The 23,282-nt window shown below is 31.6% G+C and overlaps 1 protein-coding gene across 1 annotated transcript in view; it reads right to left on the reverse strand.

Moving 5' to 3' along the window:
• The window catches only part of LOC141459180 (uncharacterized), a 40,921-nt gene extending 20,204 nt beyond the window's left edge, over positions 1-20,717 (reverse strand). Inside the window, exon 1 of the mRNA XM_074137935.1 lies at positions 20,498-20,717. The gene's annotated coding sequence lies outside the window, so the exon portion shown is untranslated. The remainder of the gene's footprint in view (positions 1-20,497) is intronic.
• Between the last annotated feature and the right edge of the window lie 2,565 nt (positions 20,718-23,282).

A 23,282-nucleotide genomic window follows, 5' to 3' on the forward strand; every position in this document is an offset into this window, starting at 1 on the left:
ATTTTTACAAGAAAGATCTATTTCCTAAACATATATGAAAAGCTAGTTTGTTTCTATTATTTTCCTCTATGTCAAAAGTTGGAGAGTTGCGTAACTGGAAGAAACTAGAGCAATTTCCTAACACAGGAGAAACTAACGGCTACCTCCAAGGAAATTGAAATTATACGTATTTACACGACTGTATTGATATAAGGTTTTTCCTCGTCAGTATGCCTATCACTTATTATACTAAGGAAACAGGAAATCTAAGTAGTTTCCATGGAGACAAATATGTTTGTAAGGTGTCGTAATCACTTGTTTTTTTTTTGGTTAAAAAACTATTATTTTTATAGACAGAACAATGGATGCTATTGGCAAGGTGGTAATCAGAGCCGCTTAGACCAGCAATCGGTTCATCAGAAATCATTGTTACTTTCTGTTATTCCTTGTATTAAACTGTCAATATCTGAGGGTTATTGGCGCCCGGAGCTTTTTTTTTCAGTGCACTGATGACCTCCGGACAGTGTTCTCTTGTTAAAGACCACACACTGTCCATCAACGGACAGTGAGCTGTAAGAAGTTTCTAGAAAGAAAAAAAAAAATTTAAGGGTCAGAAACTGGATTCGAACCCGGGATCTCTGTTTGGAAATCCAATACGCAAACTCGCATAACTAATTCTTTCCCTCGTGTTAACTTTTCCAAGTCCAAATAATTTCTTTTTGTGTTCAAGTTTTTCTGAACACTCTCAAACTAGTCTTGAACATTTTTTACAGAAGCATGGCACCGTTAAGCAAGCAAGCCTCGATACGCCACTAAGTGCTCTGAACACCCCTTCCTGCAAGGTCTCTTGCCCACCAGACAGACCACTGTTTAAGAGAAGTCACCATTGGTATAACCTCACTTTTGTACATATCAAAGACAGATTATTGACTGAATGCGCTTTTACAATTGCATGCCCAGCAGCTTACTGCTTTAGTCTGCTGTATTAGTCTAGCGAGACTAAGTAATTTAGTCCGAAATTAAAAAAAAATAAAATTAATCCAAACCGGATATAAAGGCTTGCCGACTTGCCTTACATTCATGGGAAATACACCACTGTTTCTGTCGCAGTTTATTATTGAGAGCATGATTATTATTAGGATGCACTTTTGTAGCAGGTTACTCTATCGCTACTTTCATTTCAAATTGTAAGTACACTTTCTATCTGTAATTAATGCGGTTTGACCTTTTATTCACTGTGCTATTCATGAGTCATGTTTCAATATTTCTTGTCGGATCTGTGTTATTTCAGAAAATTTAAAAAACCAGTTCGAACAATTACACAACTTTCTCTTACTTCAATCTAACAATTACTAATTAGAAATTTTCTTCATCCGTTTTGTTTTCATTCAAATAAATTACAGGATGGTGGGGCAAAGTTGATTCTTCTGCAATGCAACTGAGTGTCTGAAAAGAGCATCTCAACAACTGCAAGCACTATTACACATAATTTGTTTTACTGTTGTTTCTTCGGGTACTAAGGTTTCGACTTCGGAAATCGGAAATCCAGCTTTAAACAATGGATTTCCTTTTATTAATTTATTTTTACACTTAAATGCTTAGGCATTTAAAATTGAATTTAAAATTGAAACATTTGTCCTGGAAAATTAATTACAGTACAACCTCGATTAACCGGCCCTCGGTTAACCGGGGATTCGGATTAACCGGGATCAAGTTGAGTCATCATAAGAATACCTGAATCGGCGCCGAAACAAAAGTTAATTTTCAGTGGCGACAGGAATTTTTTTTTGTCTTCCGATGTAGCACATATTGGAAGGCGTGGCATAAACTCTTTTAGTACACCTGATTTTCTTGAAGGGTCATTATGTATGTTTGTTATGTATGTAAAAACCCAAAATATGGTGCAATCGAAGAAGAAGAGAATGATCACCCAGAAATATTCCTGGATGCAGCAAAAATATTATGTATGTAAAAAATAAAAAAAAAGGATTGCCGTCTAAGACTGGAGTTGATCTCTGGGACGAAACAGTAATGTATTACTGTGTAATACTGTGTATTCGGTTTAACCGGGATTTCAGTTTTCCGGGGCGGGTATAGCCGGAGGTCAGCCCGGTTAATCGAGGTTGTACTGTATTTTGTACGGTTCTTTGGCAACTGCTATATTAAGGTTACCCCTTATTATGCTTTTCTGATTCTGCTTACGGTTCAGCCTAATGTTGGGTTTCTATTGATAACATATGAGAACACTCATCCAACAGTACCCTGGGTAATAAATCCATTTACTCAAGCTCTATTGGAGAATACCATTTCAGTATATATTAAACAATTAACTACAATAATATTTATAACTTGCCCAAATTCTGCGTTGATAGATTTTTTTAATTAACCTGAAGTATTGAACGTTTTTGTTTTTTGCAATTTTTGTGATTTCCTAACAGTAATCAAAGGTTTTGTTTTTCATTGTTTTTGGTAATATGGATTTTTAAGAGGTCCTGAATGAAATATGGTATAAATCGATTTTCAATATTGTTACAGTGGACCTAGAAATTAAACCTGTTTTATGAAAGAGATTCTTGATAAGTTTTTTTTTTTTTTATAAGGAATCATTTGTTGGAGGATTTGTGTTTATTAGTTAATGATTCAAAGAAAGAATGATTCTAAGGAGGTTTTGGGACAGCGTGTCACTATTCTCCTAAAAAACTGGGAGAGATTCCACTTTCTGTTTTGTATCCCAGAATTCAACTAATTTAATTAAACAAAGTGCAATAAGGGTATTAAGTGTGATTAAGTCATAGATACATTGTAAACAGGAAGTGACATTAGTAATAGTAGTGAATTAGGATTTCACCGGAAATGGCTCCCTAGATATTTTTTTTTCTTTTTTCTGACAAAATTCTGACATAGATTAGTGCTGGAGAAATTATTTTTATGAATGTCCCGAGTGATGCAGATATCTCAGTGGCGTGCCGAATTACACGGTTAGAAAATGGCGCCAGTGTACTTGAACAGCGAATAGAAAGTGGCTTTGACCTCACAGCGCCCTAGGACACCTGTGACTCGCAATCATTTTCTCTTCAGAAAACTTGTGCTAAACTTTCGAGTTTTGCGATTATATATAAAAAAAAAATATATCTATATTTTCATCATATGTTTGTCCTAAAGTTGCTGTCCCAAACTTTGAACACCCAAATAACCTCTTACAATAATAATGGCAGCAAATTAAAGGAAATCACATATATATAAACAAAGATTAAGAATTGGGTACAATTTAATGGAAAAAGAATATTCATTAATTGTAATTTTATTTCTTAAATTTTTTTGAGGGTATGGAAGTTTTTGAAAGGATTTATAACCTTTCAGAATATATTCAAACTATAATTAACACACTAAATTCTAATGCATTCATCTTGAAGTTAATGCTAAAATATTACAGGATTCTGGAAGAAATATATTCTACCAAGGATACGTCTATAGTTTTTGTGCTAGCTGGTTTAGGGTATTTCAGGAAATGAAGAGGCGAATAGTAGCCAAATTAGGCACCTTTCTGTCTTTTTAAGTACGTAAAAGATAATCTGAGTATGCAAATCTTTTGCGAACACTCAGATGAGTTCCCTGTTCGCAATTTATATCATATAATTTTATAACAACTTAGAATTTGTTGAAAAAATGGCTAAAAAACTTATCACATGAAGTTTTTTTAAATAATAATAATAATAATAATAATAATAATAATAATAATAATAATAATAATAATAATAATAATAATAATAATAATTGATGTTCGATTCAAGGAAAATTAGGTTAGGTTAGGTTAGGCTCCTCCAAAAAACTTAGAAATTTATTCAGCGAAGTTTTTTTCTGGTTGGTAGATTTTGCTCATGATGGCACTATGTCGAAATATCAAATTTGAACCTTTTACTATTTTTAGTTATTGGCTCCACTATAGGCCTGACGGCCTTCTTTATTTATGTTTAATAAATGGCTACCATTATTAGATAAAAATTCTTACTAGGGAGTTACGTGTAGTAAATAATTATCTCCTAGTCTTTTGATTATTAAATAATTCGATATACCTTTATTGTTTGAGATAGAAATAAACTATGTCAATGCTAGAAATAGAATTTGTGTAGAAACAACAAATGATCATGAAAGATTGAATTAAGAAAGAGTTGTAGTTATCAAATAGTCGCGTTGTTGTCAGTAAACGGGACTCGCTTTCTATCTACAAGTGAAAACATTAGATTGGAGATTGGACGTATTGAAATTATCTAGCTAGCCTGACGGACAGCCATTAGTTGAGAAGCACTTTGTCACAGAGGTCGTTTAGTAAGCCTCTTCTTTAGCATTCCTCCAACAGTTATGATTTATTTAGCTATTTGACAGATTGACGTTCTTGTTAAAAAGCTCTGAGTCAACTTACCATTGGCACGCTGAACAAATGCAGTAGCTAAGCAAACGCAAATGGAGCCCAAAGGAGTAATATCATTTCTGCTCCCCTAATTATAATGTGTTTGCAACAACAAATACAACAGCATAATGCCAAAATATCATTACCGTACTTAATGGATGTCAAATAAAGTTAAGTAATCGCCTATTTTGGTGGCGTGGACGGGGGCGGAAGCTCATACTTTACTATAAACAATTTTTTCCAACAAATAAAAAGTAGTCATACGCAGGATTCGAACTGGCGATCTCCAACACACGAAGCCAAGCTCTTGACCACTAGACCAACACCTGCCCTGAGTGATTATTATAAAAAAAATAAGGACTCAACGATTATTTTAAAAAACTTAATCTAACATTTGTCCCCCTTAAATGCCTATCACTTTTTCTTCCATTGAAAAATTGATTTTTCAACGAGTTCTATGGGAACTGTTGGTGTTTAACTTCAGTGCTACTGTAGTATAATGTACGGTTTCGACCCTTCAAAATATTAAGGTGGTATTAAAGGCAATGGTAGAATTTCAAATTTAAAAAAATTTCTGCCACCTAAAAAGCAACTTTTCCAAAAAGAAAAAAGAAGACTTTTCTAATTTTGAATTTGCGAGTGTAAGTGTGTTTACTCGAAAACTGCTCCAAAATTTTTCAATCAACTTGGCGTGCTATTTACTTTGTATTATAAAAAAATCACTAATATATTCTTTGGGATCATTTGTTCTAGGAGCAATAATTTTGTAAATATATTCCGTATTTGATTGTAGTCATATTTGATCACCTCCAAATGTTACTTATGACAGGCTTAACTGGCAACTTAGATAAGAATAATTATTTAATAAGCTCAGCAAAATACAGTCTGCCAATTAGATTTGTAATAATTATTGAAAGAGTAATTCGTACGAATATTTAGACCATACTTTTCACTGGGATTTAAGAGTTACGGAAGAAGACGTAGATATTTATACAATTAGAATGCTTAATGGATTCATGCATAACCGGCGACCTTTCTGGATCCAGTCTAACGAGACTTCCGCTTTCCGGATTCTGTTAGTGTTACCAAGTGATATAATACAGGAAGGAAGGCAGATAGCTAGTGAACGGGTAATACCATATATCGATCAGAGACAACTTGTATTGTCTAGTTTTCATAGTGAAATCAATGAAATGGCCATAATTGGATAGCCAAGTTCTGAAACTAAAAATACTTAAGGCTAACAATTGTGCGTACACATTCGAGTAACATCGATGAAACGAAATTATAATACTTAAAATAACTTTTAAGATTTTTTTTTGCAAAGTTTTTACAGACGACTTAGAGAGAGATTCGTGTCCCCTGGAATGCGTAATAATGGATTTTACAACAAATTGGAATGGATTAAAATCAACCAAACACGCTTTTCTTATAAATAACGTTTAATGTCATTACAATCTGTTAATTTTTTTTAAAGTCAATTTATTGTTTAGTGAAAAAAAGTCCACATTTGAAGCAAATGAATAAATTAGAAGTTTGTGTACTAGTAATAGAAAGATCTGGATCAGTATGAAAGTGTGGAATTAGACAGTGCTGATTTTTTCTAGCATCGTTTGATTTCTTGCCCAAGAACTAGGCCAATAACTGGACTTACAATTTCATTGGTAACTTAAATTGGTTCCCATTAAATACATTATTCTACTAATTGATGAAAATTATTAACTTCCGCTCTTTAAAGACTATTAAATAGTATTTTATGATCATGGTATAGAATGGTAATTGTAAATTACGATAATAGTATATTATGACTATAATAGTCAAATGATAATGATTTGTTTAAATTAATTTATACAAAAAAAAAAAGAAAAGAAAAAAGAAAGAGATATTTTACTATCTCCTTCTACCAGTAAGAGAAAGTACTGTAATCGTATCAAATGATGTCACCGGAAGCACGTATTAAAGTCGGAAGTCGTTCATAACTAGATTTTTTCCTTTCTTTCTCTGCCAATAAAAGGCAATTGTAATTGTGACAAAATGTTTGGTTTTTGGGTTTACTTGGAAAATTGAAGTCTTTTTGTCACTTGTTAAAACAAAAAGAAATAATTCACATTATTTAAAAAAAAAAAAAATACATTATCCTTTAACGTTAAAAACATAAACTGCGGTATAAGAAAATTGTGTACAAGAGATTTTATTGAACAATATTGATTTAAGTGGTATATTAAAAGTTAAACACATTCACAAATTATTATTTGAATTGCAAATTACTTACTTTTTTTTTATCCTACAACTACTTGCAGCTAGTTGTTCTAAAATACTAACTGTTTAAGATTAATGTCTACAACTGCTGCATTCCTACCTAGTATCATACCATTTCGTGCTTTAATTTGTATTGTATATCATACGCAATGGTACAGCTAATTTAAATAATTTAATTGTATGGTATCTAAAAACTATTGGACACAATTTTAAATTCTCTATTTTGTTTAAGTGAGTAAGATATGAGAGATAAACCAACTAATTAGGATAGACATTAAAGCTTCTAGCTTCTGACCTGCACGCTTAAAAATTGAACAAACGTATTTGCATTTGGATTGGTTATTCTTTTATTGTTATTGTGTCAAATTTTGGTTATGCATTATATTTTTACTTTAATATTATTATTAATGTGTTTAATTTATTCTTTGTTTTTACGTTGGCTTAGACTGGTTTAATTTTCATAACGTTTTGTTTCTTATTTGAAACAAAGAGGGGCGTTTTCCCTATTAAAATTAAAAGGGGGTCATCTTAATAGGTCTGTTCTTTACAGGGAAGGTTGATTAACCTACAGTTCATGAGCAGACACTATCAAAAGATCGTGAAGGAAAAAGCTTCTCTATTTGCTGGCATCGCAAATGAATATAGGTCCTCAATGGCGGCATTGCTTTGAGGAAGAAAACCCGCTCTGTGTTTCAATAATGAAGGTGTTACAAATAAGAACCAAGAAAGTAGTATAATGCAGTTATTTTTTGCATTACAAAATTTTTATTAATAAAAATATTACCATAACATGGCAGTAGGTACTTTAATCCAAAAAGTAGGGAACTACAAATATCTACAAATAACCACAAAAGTGGGTAACTTATCAAAATAAGAATTGTTAAAGACTGATGTCTCCACTTACTTTTGTTATTACTATCTCTTTCAATAACGAACGAAAAAATTGCAATAAATAATTTCTCTAAAAAAGGATAACACAAATCCTGAATAATAAAAACTATTTAGAATATGGAGATTTTCAACATTAAAGTAAAACACCTTTTCATAGGGACACCACTTCATGACAGAACTAAACCGAATTCCACGACGTACCATCTCCAGTATGTGACAAGAGAAAGTTAAATCCATCTTCAGTAGAAACGGACTATATTATGTAAATACTACTTCTTTTGTTCAAATACTGGAATATTTTAATATGGAATAAAGATATAACGAACAGTGCGTGTTAAATGACCGTTAAATTATAACAGTTATTAATTAAAGCAACGCTAACTCAACGTTAATTTAAAATTATCTGTAGTTATGATTGAATAATTTTACATTATGCTGATCAGTTGGTGTGTACAGTGTGCGCGCCGTGCGCGCGTATTAATATAAGGTTTCTCACACGTGATTTACATATCTCCGCGTGGGAGGAGGGGGAAGATGGCTCGTGCGGTCATTCAGTCAGCACCGCACTTTCCCCAGTTCGGACTTGAAGGCGCTCCGTTGCAATACCTTCCTCCTACTGACGAAAACAGGTGTTTAAACAAACAATATCATACAAGAGTTTGTTTACATTAACTCGCAATACCTCCTCTTATTGACAAGTTCAAGGACAAACAATATATTTTAAACAAACAACAAGAGTTTGTTTACATTAACTCGCAATACCTCCTCTTATTGACAAGTTCAAGGACAAACAATATATTTTAAACAAACAACAAGAGTTTGTTTACATTAACTCGCAATACCTCCTCTTATTGACATGTTCAACAAACAATGTAGTTCAAACAAACAATACCATACAAGAGTTTGAATTAGCTCTCCAGCAATGGCTAAAATTGATACATAATCTTAGAGCATACGATATAGTGCATGCATTTTTATCCATATGTTACATTATTATTTTTTAAAATAATTTTGTATGAATTCTTTTCGCTAACAAAGTGCAGCATTAATTTGAAATGATCCTCCAGATCTATGGTTTTTACTTGTGCAAAGGAGTACACCAGAATTTCTAAACTATTATTTGCAAAACTAGCCGACCTAATGCGTATGATCAAGCCCTGGCAAAAGAATCAAATGTTACAATCTGAAAATAAGGAAATTCTCATAAACTTAGCCAAGATTAGGCTCTTTTATCATTTTTCTAAAACACTACGCGCTAAGTATTAGATCTAAGATTAATTACCCAAACCAGCCATAAATGTAGAATGTTATAAGACGAAACTAAGGAATTGGTAGTAAAACTAGCAAAGATTTTCTATTTTTTCCCTTTTTTCTGCCCTGCGGCTTGCAAAACAAGCCGACCTAATGTGTATGATCAAGGTCTGGCTTGAGAATTGAATGTTGCGAACTGAAAATAAGGAAATTCTCATAAAAGTAGCCAAGATTCGCCTTTATTACCATTTTTCTGAAACACTACGTCCAAACTATCAGATCTAAGATTAGTTATCCAAACCAGGCATAAATGTAGAATGTTAGAACCAAAGCTACGGAATTATTAGTATAACCAGCAAAGTTTTCTAATTTTTTACTCTTTTTTTTCTGAACTGCTTCTTGTAAAACGGAACTAGGGGTTCCATAATTTAGTTATTTAATTGAGATCCTATCATGCCAGCGTAAAAGAATCGTTTGGTCAAAAGCGATATAACAAAAAGTGCTAGACACAGAATAGATTCACTATTTTCTTGAAAACGGTATCAACGCTTCAACAGCCACAGACAGATCTAAGTTACAGAATATTCAGACCATATTAAATAAGAAACAGCACTGGCAGACTGTCTGACAGACATGAGCTTAGTGAATTAAATCGCTAAAATTGATTAGTTCCGAAGTGATATAAGTAGGTACGAAGCGAACATGGCAATTCTTGTTTTTTGCCTCGCTAAGATAGTTTTTGTTTTTTCTTAATATATTTTCCTATTATTAAGAGGCATATATACTTTTAATTAGTATTTTTTTCAAAAAAAGTATTATCAAAAATGGTGTTAAGGTGGGAGAAACGGGACGAATTTATGTATCAACTCAATAATTACATAATACACACCGAAAGCATATACCTTACACTCACTGTCTAAAATTTCGCAGCTTAGACAGCGATAGGTGCACTTTTAGTGAACACTTTTAGCATTAGAAATGCATTATTACAGCGTTGCAGCTACGTAGTAATGCATGAACTCTCTTGGAGGCCAGTAGACACTCACTTTTTCATGTAATTGTTCCGATCTTGAAAATGTGTTAACCTTATTTTTATTTTTATCAAAAATAACCGTTTTGATAACCCTTGGAAACGATGTTTTTTTTTATTTTTATTTTTAAATTATGTGTGAATTCATACATTAATCCTCTAAGAACGGAGAAAACTAAATACAAACAGAGCCGGCAACGAATTATTGGTTTTATTAAATTAATATATTTAAAGAATGAAGAGAATATGTCAATTTGTGAACGTCGATTGTGTCAGAAAATACATTACATAATTTTTATCAAAAAGTTAATAAATTTGATAGAATAAGATTAATGTATAATTAAAGATCTTTCCCTTTTCAAGCAGTTTCATTTTAAACTTCAATCGAACAAACTAAATTAAATACGGAAGAACTTAAATGTAAATATATTGCACTGTTCTTCTACGTAATTGGAATAAAATGAAAAATCTTTTGCATTGGTTCTGGTAATGCTAAATTTTATGCTCTGCCTAGAAAGAAATATTTGTTTTCTATTAAAGGCAAAGGTCTATATTCCATTGATTCCTTAAAATAATATGCAAGCTGCAATTTATATTTCTTTATATAAAAAAAAGAAACACTCAGAACTTTGAATTTTCTTTTGTGAATAAAGATAATTGGCATTCGCTTTGATAATGATTCTATTTGAATCTTGCAAATCAAGTTAATGATAGAAAGAAATACACAAAAACAACTTATTGTATATTCTTTGATATCTTAATTAATTTCATTGACAAGGAGAATTACAGTTTTATTTTTTGCTTATTTCGTTGAAATAATTTATATTTATAATTATTGGAATGGAACATCTTCGGTCATGACTACTTTGAATGTAAAATTTATAAAAATAAGCTTTTTTAGAAACAGGAGACATCAATTTCCTTACTTCATACAGAATTTTATTAGAATATTTTACCAATCCATAACATGAGGGTTAAACTTCACTAATGTTCTGTACTCCTCATGTTCTAATATACTGTTTGTCTTTAATTTCTGTTTTACATTCTTTAGTAAATTTGTATGAATAGAGATTTATAAGGCTTCAGAGAGGAGAACAAAGATTTACAACTCTTTCAACTTTTCTCGATTAAACCGGATGACTTTTCTTGCGGCCTGTGAACCCTGCTAGCCTTAGACGCCTTCTTAAAGTGAAATTCACCGAAATAGCCAGTACGTATCGTTTGGTCCAGAACTTCTTCCTTCAATTTTTCTGAAAAGGTACACTGTCTTTTGACAACTTTTCACTCAGTTTTAGGATGTTGTTTTCAAAAAGTTTTTGTGGCTTGTCAGGTTCTTTTTTTTATTTAGAATTAGTTCTTTTTGTAATTTTACTATAGCTACTACTTTATGTTAATTGTTCTTCTGCTTTCTTCTCTACTAGTTTTGTGTTTTGTAGCTTGTCTTTAAGAAAGACATATTGTTTACTGCCAGTCATAAATTCTTTAAAACAGTTCAAAGTGTTGCCACAGATATTGCCTTAATTTAATTTGCCCAACATGATTGAGGGTGAGACCGTATCGAAGGACCAACTCAAGTCACAGAAGGTTGCAGTATACTTTCGGCTCTTCTTGTAGGTCATCTAAGGCGTTTAATGCAACAATTCTTCTTTGTATCTGTATGGAGATTGCTCACAATTGTATTGTTTTTCTAAAAACGTTTAAATAGTTATTTAACAACTGCTGTATTATTTTTTATTCTATTCCTCTATAATTTTCGAATCGATTTGCATCCCTTTTTCTCAGCAGACACAATTTTAGTTATATTTTAGGAAAATAACTAGCATTGATAGTTTTCTTCATCGGATTTGTTAATAGTGCTGAATAAGAATGTATCGATTTATTTACAAACGTTAGAGAAGATTAGATTTACTTTTAGAATTCAAAGATGAATCAACGAAGTAATATTGGACAGTTAACAGTACCAACTAGCGTATATACATTAGAAATCAGATTCAAGACGACTGCAAATTAAGAATTTGTTGATAACGAACCAAGAGATGTGTTTCACCTAACTGACATACATAGTCATTCGGTGTGCACAAAATATGTTCACATCTCCATAACACGGCCACAACTTTTACATTTCTCTGTAGCTACTTAAATTACATACATTTTACACGACTAAAAAAATTTAGTAGTAAAATTAACAATTAAAAAAAGCTACCAAATTTTGTTTTTGGTTCTGTTGAAACAAACAAGTTGGACAGCCAAACACTCTGAAACTTTGGATTTTTTTTTTGCTAGAAAAGTGGATTAAGCTATTTTAATTGCAGTTATACTAAAAACGATTCACATCGTCTTGAAGACGAACCAGACTATTTTCAGAGTAATGTTAAGTTAAATTTGTTTTTACATTTATTTAAACTTACTTGAATTTTAAACTTTGCTCCAAAATGTATATGTTATAGCTAAAACCTAATAGAACGTTAATGTTAAACAGAAACGTTTGAACGTGTCAGTTTTGGTTGCCATTCAATATTCCAACTAATTGTTAAGTTTACAGCAATTGAACTAGACGAATCCTGCGCTACTTCTTATTACCATTTCCTCTACATTATTTTAATACTCTACCACATTAATGAACTGAAGTTAATTGAATTTCATACTTAACATTTATTTCAAGTTATAATACTTATTCCACATTTGCTCCCAAACGATCAAGTTGTAGCTAGCTAAAAACTTATAGAATGCTGAAACGTTAAGAAATGCTATTACTTTTGCTTACAACAGTCCAGAAAAATTCATTTTAGATCAGTTCTGGAGGAAGCATCTCTAAGGTGCCATTTCACTGAACAGTAATAAAATAATGAAATAAAAACAAATATGTGGTATTAATGAGAATCAAACTAAATTTCCAATTTGAAAATAAAGTCACTTGTCTGGAAGAGCGAATCTGTTAATAGATTTCTTCATAGCATGCTCAGATGAAGGCTTATCGCTTTTCTTTGGAATTCATTGTATGAAATTAATTTTAAGGAAGTGTTCTAGGATGGCTCGCTTACCTCAAAAGTACTTTATTATAGTGAAGTCTAATAACATTAGTTATAGCGAAGTCAACCAACATTTATTTATTATCATTAATGTTTTACAAGAACATTTGTTTCTTCCAAGCCTGAAGTTCTGTACAATAAATAATTACACAAAAAAACTACCAAAGAAAATACAAAACAGAACAAAAAGTAATCGCTTCTAATGTAACAAATACGAAACTAGAATCAATTTTAAGCTGGAAAACACTATTATTAGATTGAAAAAGATTACAAAAATAGTAATATAAAGTGAATATTTAGTATCTGAGACTATATCCTATAATACTTAAACAACTCCATCAAATTAAACTAAAATCAGCCAACGTTAAGTACTATACCACTAATGATGTAAAGTAAATCAAACAAATTCTAAAAAAAAAAAAAAAATAGAAATAGTATGAAAAAATAAATGCGTATTTCAGTCATGATATTTATTTAATGTCCCGAGCTTTCGACCTAGGGAAAAGATCATGTTCAGGACTATAGAACATATTTTACAATGTGATTACAATAATTGTATTGAACTTAATTTGTGTATAAATAATGTAGTTTACAAAAATGAATCACAACCAAACACATAAAACCGATCATACTCAATTCGAAAGCAAACAATACAAAGGATACACCAACTTAACAATAACCATGTAAAAATATCATATAGACATTAAGGTAAATCATAGGTAGAAATCTCGGCACAAATCAATAAATATCATGACTGAAATTGGCATTTATTTTTTTTTTCATCCTATTGAAATAATGAATCAGTCACCAAAAATAATGAACAGTAAAAATAGTAATAAGAGTTTTAAAAAATATTATTAAATGCATTCAACATTCCTGGCTTTACAAATATTTAGTTTACATACTTTAAATGCACACAATTAGATAAATAAATAAAAAGAGTCTAGTCAGAGAAAAACAGGTGAGTATTTAAACCAGAATGTTTTGTTTGTTTTACACTTCTTGCCAAATGTTGTTTAAAACGTGTTAAGTTCTAATTAAAATCTTTTAAGGTTTTAAATGTTTTTTGTTACAGCCAAAATTCCTATTCATACTTGAGTTTTAATGCCTTGAAGCCGAACCAAATCAAATCTCAGAGCAATGTTCAGCTAAATTTGGGCATGTTTTACACTTATTTAAACTTGGCTCTAAAACGGTTATGTGAAAGAACGTTTCACAATAAAGAAAGAACGTTTGAATTTACTAGTTTTTTGTCACTCAAAATTTCAACTAATTGTTGAGATTAATGCACTTGAACTGGACAAATCCCGTGCTATTTCTTCATCCCATTTTCTCTGGGTCATCTTAATACTCTACCTACTCTACCACATTAATGAACTCTAGGTAGCTATTTATTATTTTTTTGAAATGAATTTAATCCGAAAATCGTCACAATCGTTTCGCTTACTCTTAATAGTTAGAAAGAGAAAGTAAAAACAAGTAGAACTAACTGATACACAGCGCTCAATTTGTGAGTGTATTTGCTAGACAGTGCATGTCATGCGTGTATGCCGAAGTATGTCAACGGTGCCTCTTCTACCACTACTTCTCTTAAACTACAAGTAATTTTCCTTTCGTACACTTTCTCAAATAATTTCAACAAATCCGCAATTTCTATGTCCTTTTTATTAAAAATAAAATAAAGAAATAAAATGTGTCTCCATTTGATTCATTAAACCTGCTTAGTTTATTCTTAATAATTTTTAATATCTATAGTGTTTAATATATATGTAAGAAAAGAGATTTTACCTAAGCATTAGACCTAGGGACCAACCTCACCAACATTGTTCAATATTTAGAGGATGTGCTCCTTGTGCGTAGGTTGCGATAATTCCAGGCGTATAAAGAGATACCTTAACGTATGGGACTCAGTAGCCCCATCATCTCTCAAATTTGATATCTCTTACTACTTCCTAAGGAGATACTTGAAAAACAACATGAAATAATTAATTCCCAATAACTTTCTCTTCCCCTTTTTACCGTATTAGATACTTGGCGAATAGTAGTTGGTCTAAGTCTTTCTAATACTGGAAGGCTAGTACGAGTAACATCATTTATTACAGGTTCTACGTGAGATGGATTGTTTATATTGATGTTTTGTTCAATCAACTTTTTTTTTTCAATCATAACTAGTTAATTATTGCTTACAGGAAAAGAAAATAAATAAATTTTCACTTAAAAACAATTGAGGAATACATTTCTGAGTTGAAAATTATAAGTTCCCACATGAAATAAAAGAAAATGATATCTGTATCTTGCTTCTTGCAACAAAAAACAATCAGTCGTTTCTTTTTGGATTTCTAACAAAAAACTAAATTGAATTATTATAATTAATATTTTTTAAGTCTTGTTTTTACCTTCGTTTCCGCAAAAAAATTCAATATTTTTATAGTTTGGATCACCCACTGAATATAAATAATCTACATACTCGTATATTCTGTGACCAATATCGGTACAGCAGTTTTTGGGTAAAAAGAACGTTTAACAACCCATTCAATTAAGTGATACTGTCATGTTTTTTAAATATTAAACAGAAGGTATCGGTAGAACTGGCTATTTTTTATACAGATAATTCTATACTTTTATTTTGAGATAATAAAGTTCCATATCATCTATGTCCGATTTTCAACCTCATTTTTTTTTAAACAATAAAAAAGCATTTTATAATGTTTAAATGCTTCACGAATTTCTCTCGTATCTAATCTGCTGTGATTTATATAATCTTATCTCCTAGAACTAAAATAAATATGATTACTACAATTAAAAGAACATTTCCCATGAGATGAAGATGTTATTTTACCAATTATTAAATAAGATGATAATGGTTTTAAAGCTGAAAATAAGGAAAATAATGCAAAAAGTTTCGAAATTGAAACTTAATCCCTCGCTACATTTGTTTTGTTTTGCTTTTTTACTGTGCAGTAACCGGTCAAACCTCTTAGTTCTGTTTTCTTTTTTAGCTTTTTTTCTTTTCCTTCAATTTTACTAAATAAAACGCAGTGGCAGTGCTTTGCGTTCAGGATACGGAACACCTAGAGTTCAGAGTCCAGATTGTCGCTCTTAATTTCTGGCAGAAAGAGTCTTTACTCACAGAATTGCTGTTCCAGATGACATTGAAATAAATGCTGTATAATAACTGTAACTAGGCAAACCGTAATTAGGCAATCTTTTCACATTTGCTGAAACTTTATCTAGGTTAGGCTTTTCTTAAAAAACAAGTTACTGCTGATACTATTTAGTAACCGCACTCTCTCTTACTGCTTACTAAAAAAACACTTTGGTGAACACTTACACATACGTATCTCTCATACCAAATATTGGCATTTTGAATCCTAAAATTTCTTTAAAAACATTGCGTTTTGCGTAAGGTTCAATTCATAACGACGTGTGGTGATGGCTGCATAAAATTATTGCTCGTATTATAATCACAACTCGTCAAGCCGCTATCATTTCCGTGGTTTCCAAATAAAAGCGACTTAGTGTAACATACGCAGATAGCATAGCAAATTTATGCAAATCTCTAGTGATTTTTTTAATCAAAATTACCAAAATTATTAAAATATATTCTGTAAAATCTCACTTGATACGCTGATACTACCCCAGTGATGGGGAGTGGATGAGAGGTTGCGGATCTACTAGCGTGTGTCCGTGGGACGGTAAGCAGAACCTGCACGGTCAATTTTATTGTCAGCATCCGTTGAATGATTTACCGGAAATCTGATCAATACCCCATTTGGTATTCTAATTATTGCCATTATTATTAATGGAATAACTTTAACAATTATTAGTTTGATCGTATGTGACTGGGTTCGGCAACCTTCATTTAGCTATAAAGTTCATTACAGATAATGCATTTTCAAAAATTTTAAAAACAAATGTAGTTGTTTTTCTTTTTTAATAAAGCAGCGTCCTGCAACCGTGCTTTGGGATGTCCTCCATTAAGAATAGATTGAGCTGCAGTGCACTACGACCAACATAAATCTATTGAGCCCTACAATCAGGAGACTTCTCACCCCACAGCATCCTCCAGCATCTTTAGGAAATTTCTAGGAAGAACGGCGGAAGACGGCACTCAGTAATCACCAGTCGACGTGCTAAAATATCCTTGCCCTCTAATATCTCTCAATATGATCTGATGAAGGCTAACCGAAATTAAAAGAAACTGGATAGATGCTAATTCAAATTCAGTTTCATTTTCAGGGAAGTCGCAAGTTGAGAATAACTACTGCCTAATGCCAACACTCTTTTCTCGTCTTAATACCTCCAGAGAGTTACATCCTCCTTCATCAACAATTATAAAGTCGTCAGATAGCCAACTTGAAATGTGACAAAGAATGAAAGTCATGCTCAAGTCTCCCATTTGCCAAATCTTGGAGTAAAAATGTTTAATAAATTAACTATTTTAAAAAATCATGGCACACCTTTCACCAAGAAAAAAACAAAAAACAACAATTATTCCATTATTATTATTATGCCATTATTCCCAGGATCATTAGTACAGGACCCGATTTAGCATATAAAAGGAAGAAATGTTAATCATATTAATGGTGCAATTAGTGACATGAATATTATATATTGTTTAGCTTTAACAAATGATTCTGCGTAAAATTACTCTATCTAATTTGAATTAAACGGATGGTGTGACTGGCAAATTCTAACAAAAAGTCTATTGAGCTACTTATAGTTTAAGTAAATGTTTGATTCAGAATGAAATTTAGTTCTTCCTTATAAAACAAACATATTAACTTAAAATTTTCATTACTTTATGCAGATGTCACCTGTCTGACTGCTTTATTACAACTGTAATTTTGCCCAATTGATTTTATTGTCAGAGTCTTTCTTTAGAAATAAAAAAAAGCCGATAAGCGTAATGAAATTATCTAATACATTTAAATAAAAGGTTCTTTTCACTTTATTTTCATAAAAATGTAATTTAAAAAAACTTGTTTTGTCCAGTTTGGAGGCGTCCTCTTTGACTACCGTAGAACGCCGCTCTATCCGTAATCACTCTTCCTCAAATTTGTGATTCAAATAAATCTCTTAATATTATGTAACTTGCGAAATAGTCACTTATTCTCAACGGACACTTTAAAATGGAAACTTAACTTGACACTTCTCTGATAACCTCCAAAATAATTTTCTTAGAAATCTAAGTATTAAAAGCGATAGGCCATTACGTGTAGTCTAAGTAGTTTAAAGAAAATCGTTTGTCTTTACATTGCTAGAAATCGCTGAAAATGAACCTCTTAGCGGATTCACATTTAATCAATGGTACCTCAGTTTTGAGTAATGAGGGCTATTTTCTCTTACAGTTAACCAACTCGGGACCTCATAACGAACAATTATGATCGGATTTCACTTGAATCCACCTAACCTGTTAATCCATTTTTAGGACCACTCAAAATGGATTTCCACATGAGTTGAAGGAAATCCACAACTAAGGCTAACGATTGATGATTGGCTAAGTAAAAAGTTCCACTAACGACTAAATTAGTTGTAGCTTATGATTTATGACTTATCTAACTTAAGTAAACGATTTTTAGTTCGATTCAGTCAGTGACTGAAAGAAGTTCTCTGAGACACCAGTCGATTCATTATGAGAGTGAAGTGATCCACTTTGCTCATTATTTTTTACCATCAGGTTTTGTGCAACAGAAAGTACTCCAAAATTATTCGTAATGTAGATCAAGTTTGTTGAAGGATTGAGGGATGAACGTTACTCATAATAATGTAAGAAGTTGATTAAATGTATGTAGTAAAAAAAATGACCCAAATCACTCAAAATGTGGTGTCACATAGGTTCAATTTAAATGAAAAGGTTTAATTTCACTTGTAAGAAAAAACTGAATTCACAAATTTAAAGTAATAACAGAGATAGAACACCCATTTATTAGTTTGTCTGTTAAAAAATCCACAACTAAGGCTAACGATTGATGATTGGCTAAGTAAAAAGTTCCACTAACGACTAAATTAGTTGTAGCTTATGATTTATGACTTATCTAACTTAAGTAAATGATTTTTAGTTCGAAAACTTAAGTTGAATTGATCGTTTTTCAACACAAATTCTACCTGTAAGACTAATCTTTACTGGTTAGAATAATCAACCTAATTTAGTCGTAAGGATGCGAAATTAACAAGATTAAATTTTGCCCAAAACTGTGGTAAGTAATAAAAAAAGACAATATCAAGATCTCAACAGAAATTTTAGAGTTATTCTTGATGTTCTTACGAATTTTCCATTTTTAAAATTGAGAGGAATAAAAACGAACATAATTGAATATGTATTAGCAATATAATATCACCGGTTTCCTTTAAACATAGAAAACAAAATGTTAAAATTATAAGTAACTGCATTTAATTTTCAAAAATCATCTCATCTTCTAGCAATGCCGGTTATTTCAGCTAGTAACGTTGCATACATTGTGGTAAAATTGTAGAATTTGCTGAAATTACAAAACAAAAACAAAGACAAAAAAAGTGAAAACTGGAAACAATTCCATCAGATTTCAGCCATTTTCAGTTTACTGGGTGGGTTCTTGGGAATAATTAAATGAACGTTATGGATCCACAAAAATACAATCAGTACAAAAGAATACAGAAAAAGATAAAAGTGTTTTTAAGAAAATCGCAAAAAATTGATTCAGTTAAGTGGATTTCCGATCTGATAAGTTTTGCCCTTTACCTTATTACAATGTTCTTTAGTAGCATCTAAACCATATATGTATAAAATCCACATTTGAACACTCACTTAACTTTTCTTAATCCAAGGATTACAAATTATCAAATTTGTTATTATCAATAACAAATTATCTTCTAAGATTGAATTTTACTGAACTTTGAGGTGTCTTCAAATTTGATATGGGTCTGCTGCAGGACACATTAGAGTAAAGCATAACTTCACTCAGCTTACCCAAAAAACACAGTCGACCAGAACTTCATTTCTTAAGGTATTTTTTCTCCCAAATATCTAAAATGTGACAGACCAACATGGGTGTTGAATAAAAACATCAAATTTAAAAAAAAAAAAAAAAAAAATATTAGAGCTGTTTTCTTGCTAAAAAATCAAAAAAATCGAATAAATAAAGACCTTATCAACTATTTAAAAGTAAAGTAATGCGGGCTTACATCCAACTAATTGAGTGTAGCAGAAGGAGATGGTTAGAAAACGTACTTTGTATTGATATGTTCTCATATTAAACAATTCAAATCAACGCTTAGAACGGGAACGGAATCCGTACAACAGTACATCTTAGCTTTGTGGGCCTTGCCTCTAACCACTCGGCAATCGTGGCGCCTTATCAATTTCTTATTCAGCGGTTTCTAAAACGAATTTCTGCTGATAAAAAAAATCCGAAATCCGCGCATTACTTCCTCTTAAGATTGCAAGGAAAAAATTATATGTACTTCTTATTATTTAATAAGTTCTGAGAAATTTGAGAGTAATGTTCTATTGTTATTAGCGAGGTATTTGAAGTGTAATTTGTAGATGAACCTCTTTTAGTTAAATAAAAAAAGAAGAAAAAGCAGCTGAAATCTCTGTCAAGCCTTAGAGTATTGGATATTAGTTAAGATGTGCTTATCAAAGCACGATTATAAATATGCGCCACTTACCGCTAGCGTATCGCCTAGACGTGGTCAGCGAGGTGACAAGTTTTGGGGCACTGTGACTATAGCAAGTATCCAGTTGGACTGAATGTCCGCAGAGACACTGGGGCTGCCGCAGGAAAGTAGGTCCGTACCCTCACCTCGCCCAGTTTTTGTATCCCCGCTCCGGGCTACAGATCTCCCAGTGCTAACCTTAATCACTCAACAATCTAACATCAATTAACCAGAAGTGAACTTCATTGAAAGTTAAGTAACTGGTACATCATACTACTTGTGGTACCTAGAGCCGCGCTGCTTAGGGTGGCAGTACCTTTTTATATGTGCTTCATTGAACAAATGTAGGAGATAGATGATAATAATTACTGTGATCATTGTATGAAGCACGCTTATGGTTGCAGTTCGCCTAATAACTGGAATATGTAAACGTTATAGCATTGCACTACCTGGAAGCTTGCTTTAGTGTACCATTATCTTAACTGGTCGTACTATATTGTACTTTAGAGGCGCCACCGTAGCCGAGCGGGTTAAGAGGCGAGACCTGCAAAGCTAATATGCATTGTGGTACTGGGTTCGATTACCGGTCTAGGCCATGGATTTCATTTAATGGTTAAATGAGAAATAGTAAAGTACGTTTGCTAATCGCCTCCGTCCACGACATCTAGTAAATGGTAGTTGGATGTTAAGCCCCGCCTGAAAAAATAGGCGATTACTTTACTTTTATATTGTACTTTGTATTGCACCTAGGAGGCATGCACAAAGTTGCAATATCCCTTGATGTAAATTTAAATCATTTGATAGTATACTGATTGTGGCAGTTTAGAAGTAGTATTGTAGTTTACCTTAATACTGAATCAGGGGCAATTAGAATGACCACGCTCTAATATCAGTTAAAAAACAACCAGCTTTTAGTTAACATACAGGAATATATTTAAATCGAACAGAAGCCTACAGTTCTGTGTTATCAAACAATTGAAGAAACTGATATTGGTTAATGTTTAATTCTTTGGCTAAATTAAATGTTTTACTTTTTACTATGAATTACTTTATATCTGCCCTTTCTTAATCTATCCTATTTCTATACTGTTATGTGAGATCCTTCAGCAGCGAAATATTCATTCCACTATTTCCTGATTCCCATCCCTTAAAATGACAATTTTTTTTCTTTTTCCTGCTTAGCTTCGTCAACATGAAAGCCATCAATAAGATTGTGTATAAAATCTGCTGACCAAAAGTGTCAGTTTACTAAATACATTATTTAGTTTTTTTGTTTTTGTTTTTGTAATTTTCTCGAAAACAGTTCATCAAGTTTGTTGAAAACGACTAACCTTTACCATTGGTTTGAAACAGAAGTGTTTTCTTTGTTTTATTGTAATAAGTTAAGTAGAAACTCATTGATATTTTACGTGTTGTAAATCTCAATTCTCAATATGATTTCTTATATCGTCTATTCAGTTAAATAGCCAATCGTGCTTGTTTGTAATTCATTTTCATGAAAATTGATTTTAAGAGAGGTAACTACTAAAACGATACGATTTTATTACAGTGAACCAATGTTAAATACAACTTACATTTTCATACTAGATTTTTTTTATTGTAAACATTTAAAGTTTTTAAAAAATGTATAAGTCGGAACTATGAAAAATTTTAGTAAGAGAAAGTCGTGTGAGTAGTCACACTCCAGATAAACACAGACAGGAAAACAGTTCATGCAAAGAAGAAAGTAGGAAAATTAGTCATTTGTATAATGTATGCAAACTATGTTAATTTTCAAGTATTTAATATATTTTTTTACTTTTATTATTGAAATATTTAAAGATCAACTTTTAATTTCCACAAAATCTGTTTTGATTCTTTGACAAGGCTTTCTTTTATTCGTCATATTTGTTCTGTGAGATCTTAATCTTTGTTACTTTTTTGGACACTAGGTAATTTAGCCTATTTAGGTAACAAAGTAATACCTCATGTCCAATTCACCAGAATTCCAGTAATCACAATTTTTAATGATACCTTAGTGTATGAAGAAAATAGAATTGTTCTGTTTGCGTACAAAAAAAATCGGCAGTTTAAGAGACAAATTTAAGGTTGCAGTTCCCATAATATAATAGAGATGATTGTTCTATATAATTTTATTAATAGTGGAACTTATGACGAATATTGTTGCATTTTCCAGAGAACCGTCACCGAATACCTTTTCCTTAAAAAAATAAAATAAAAATAATACTCGTTCGTGAATTTATAGTCATTCTCTACAACTGAGTATGAAGTAACATCAGTTTCCTAAATAAACCTTGTACATGCATTCAATGTAGTACTTTGCCGTTATACATAAAACTGCGTGTGGAGAATTTCACAAGGTTCATTAACTCATGTCCCGCACCTGTATAATATTAATGTACAGTCAAAGCACATGTAGAATTCCATGTTTGAAGAATATGGCAACATAAAAATCACAAAAATAAAGAAGTCTTACAGGTTAACTGATTTCAACCGAAACCTTAGTATCGGAAAAACAGAATACCAAATACAACATCTCGCACCCATAAAACAGACACTCACTTACTGACTAATAATAATATTAATATTTATTTTTGAAAGATACTTACAAAAAAAAAAATAAATAAAATTATTACACATAAAATATTATTTTTATATTTATGTTTTGACGTCCTTTGAATAAGAAAAAATATGTCCTTTACATACAGTCTAAGAGTTAGGACGCTCTTTTTTCTATTTCCAAGGACCTCAAAATATGTACAACTCTATTTCGAACTTATGATACTCAAAAGAGTAT

Source organism: Rhodnius prolixus, unplaced genomic scaffold (assembly GCF_049639745.1).
Source record: "Rhodnius prolixus isolate KJV_2025 unplaced genomic scaffold, Rpr scaffold_11, whole genome shotgun sequence".
NCBI classification, from domain to species: Eukaryota; Metazoa; Arthropoda; class Insecta; order Hemiptera; family Reduviidae; genus Rhodnius; species Rhodnius prolixus.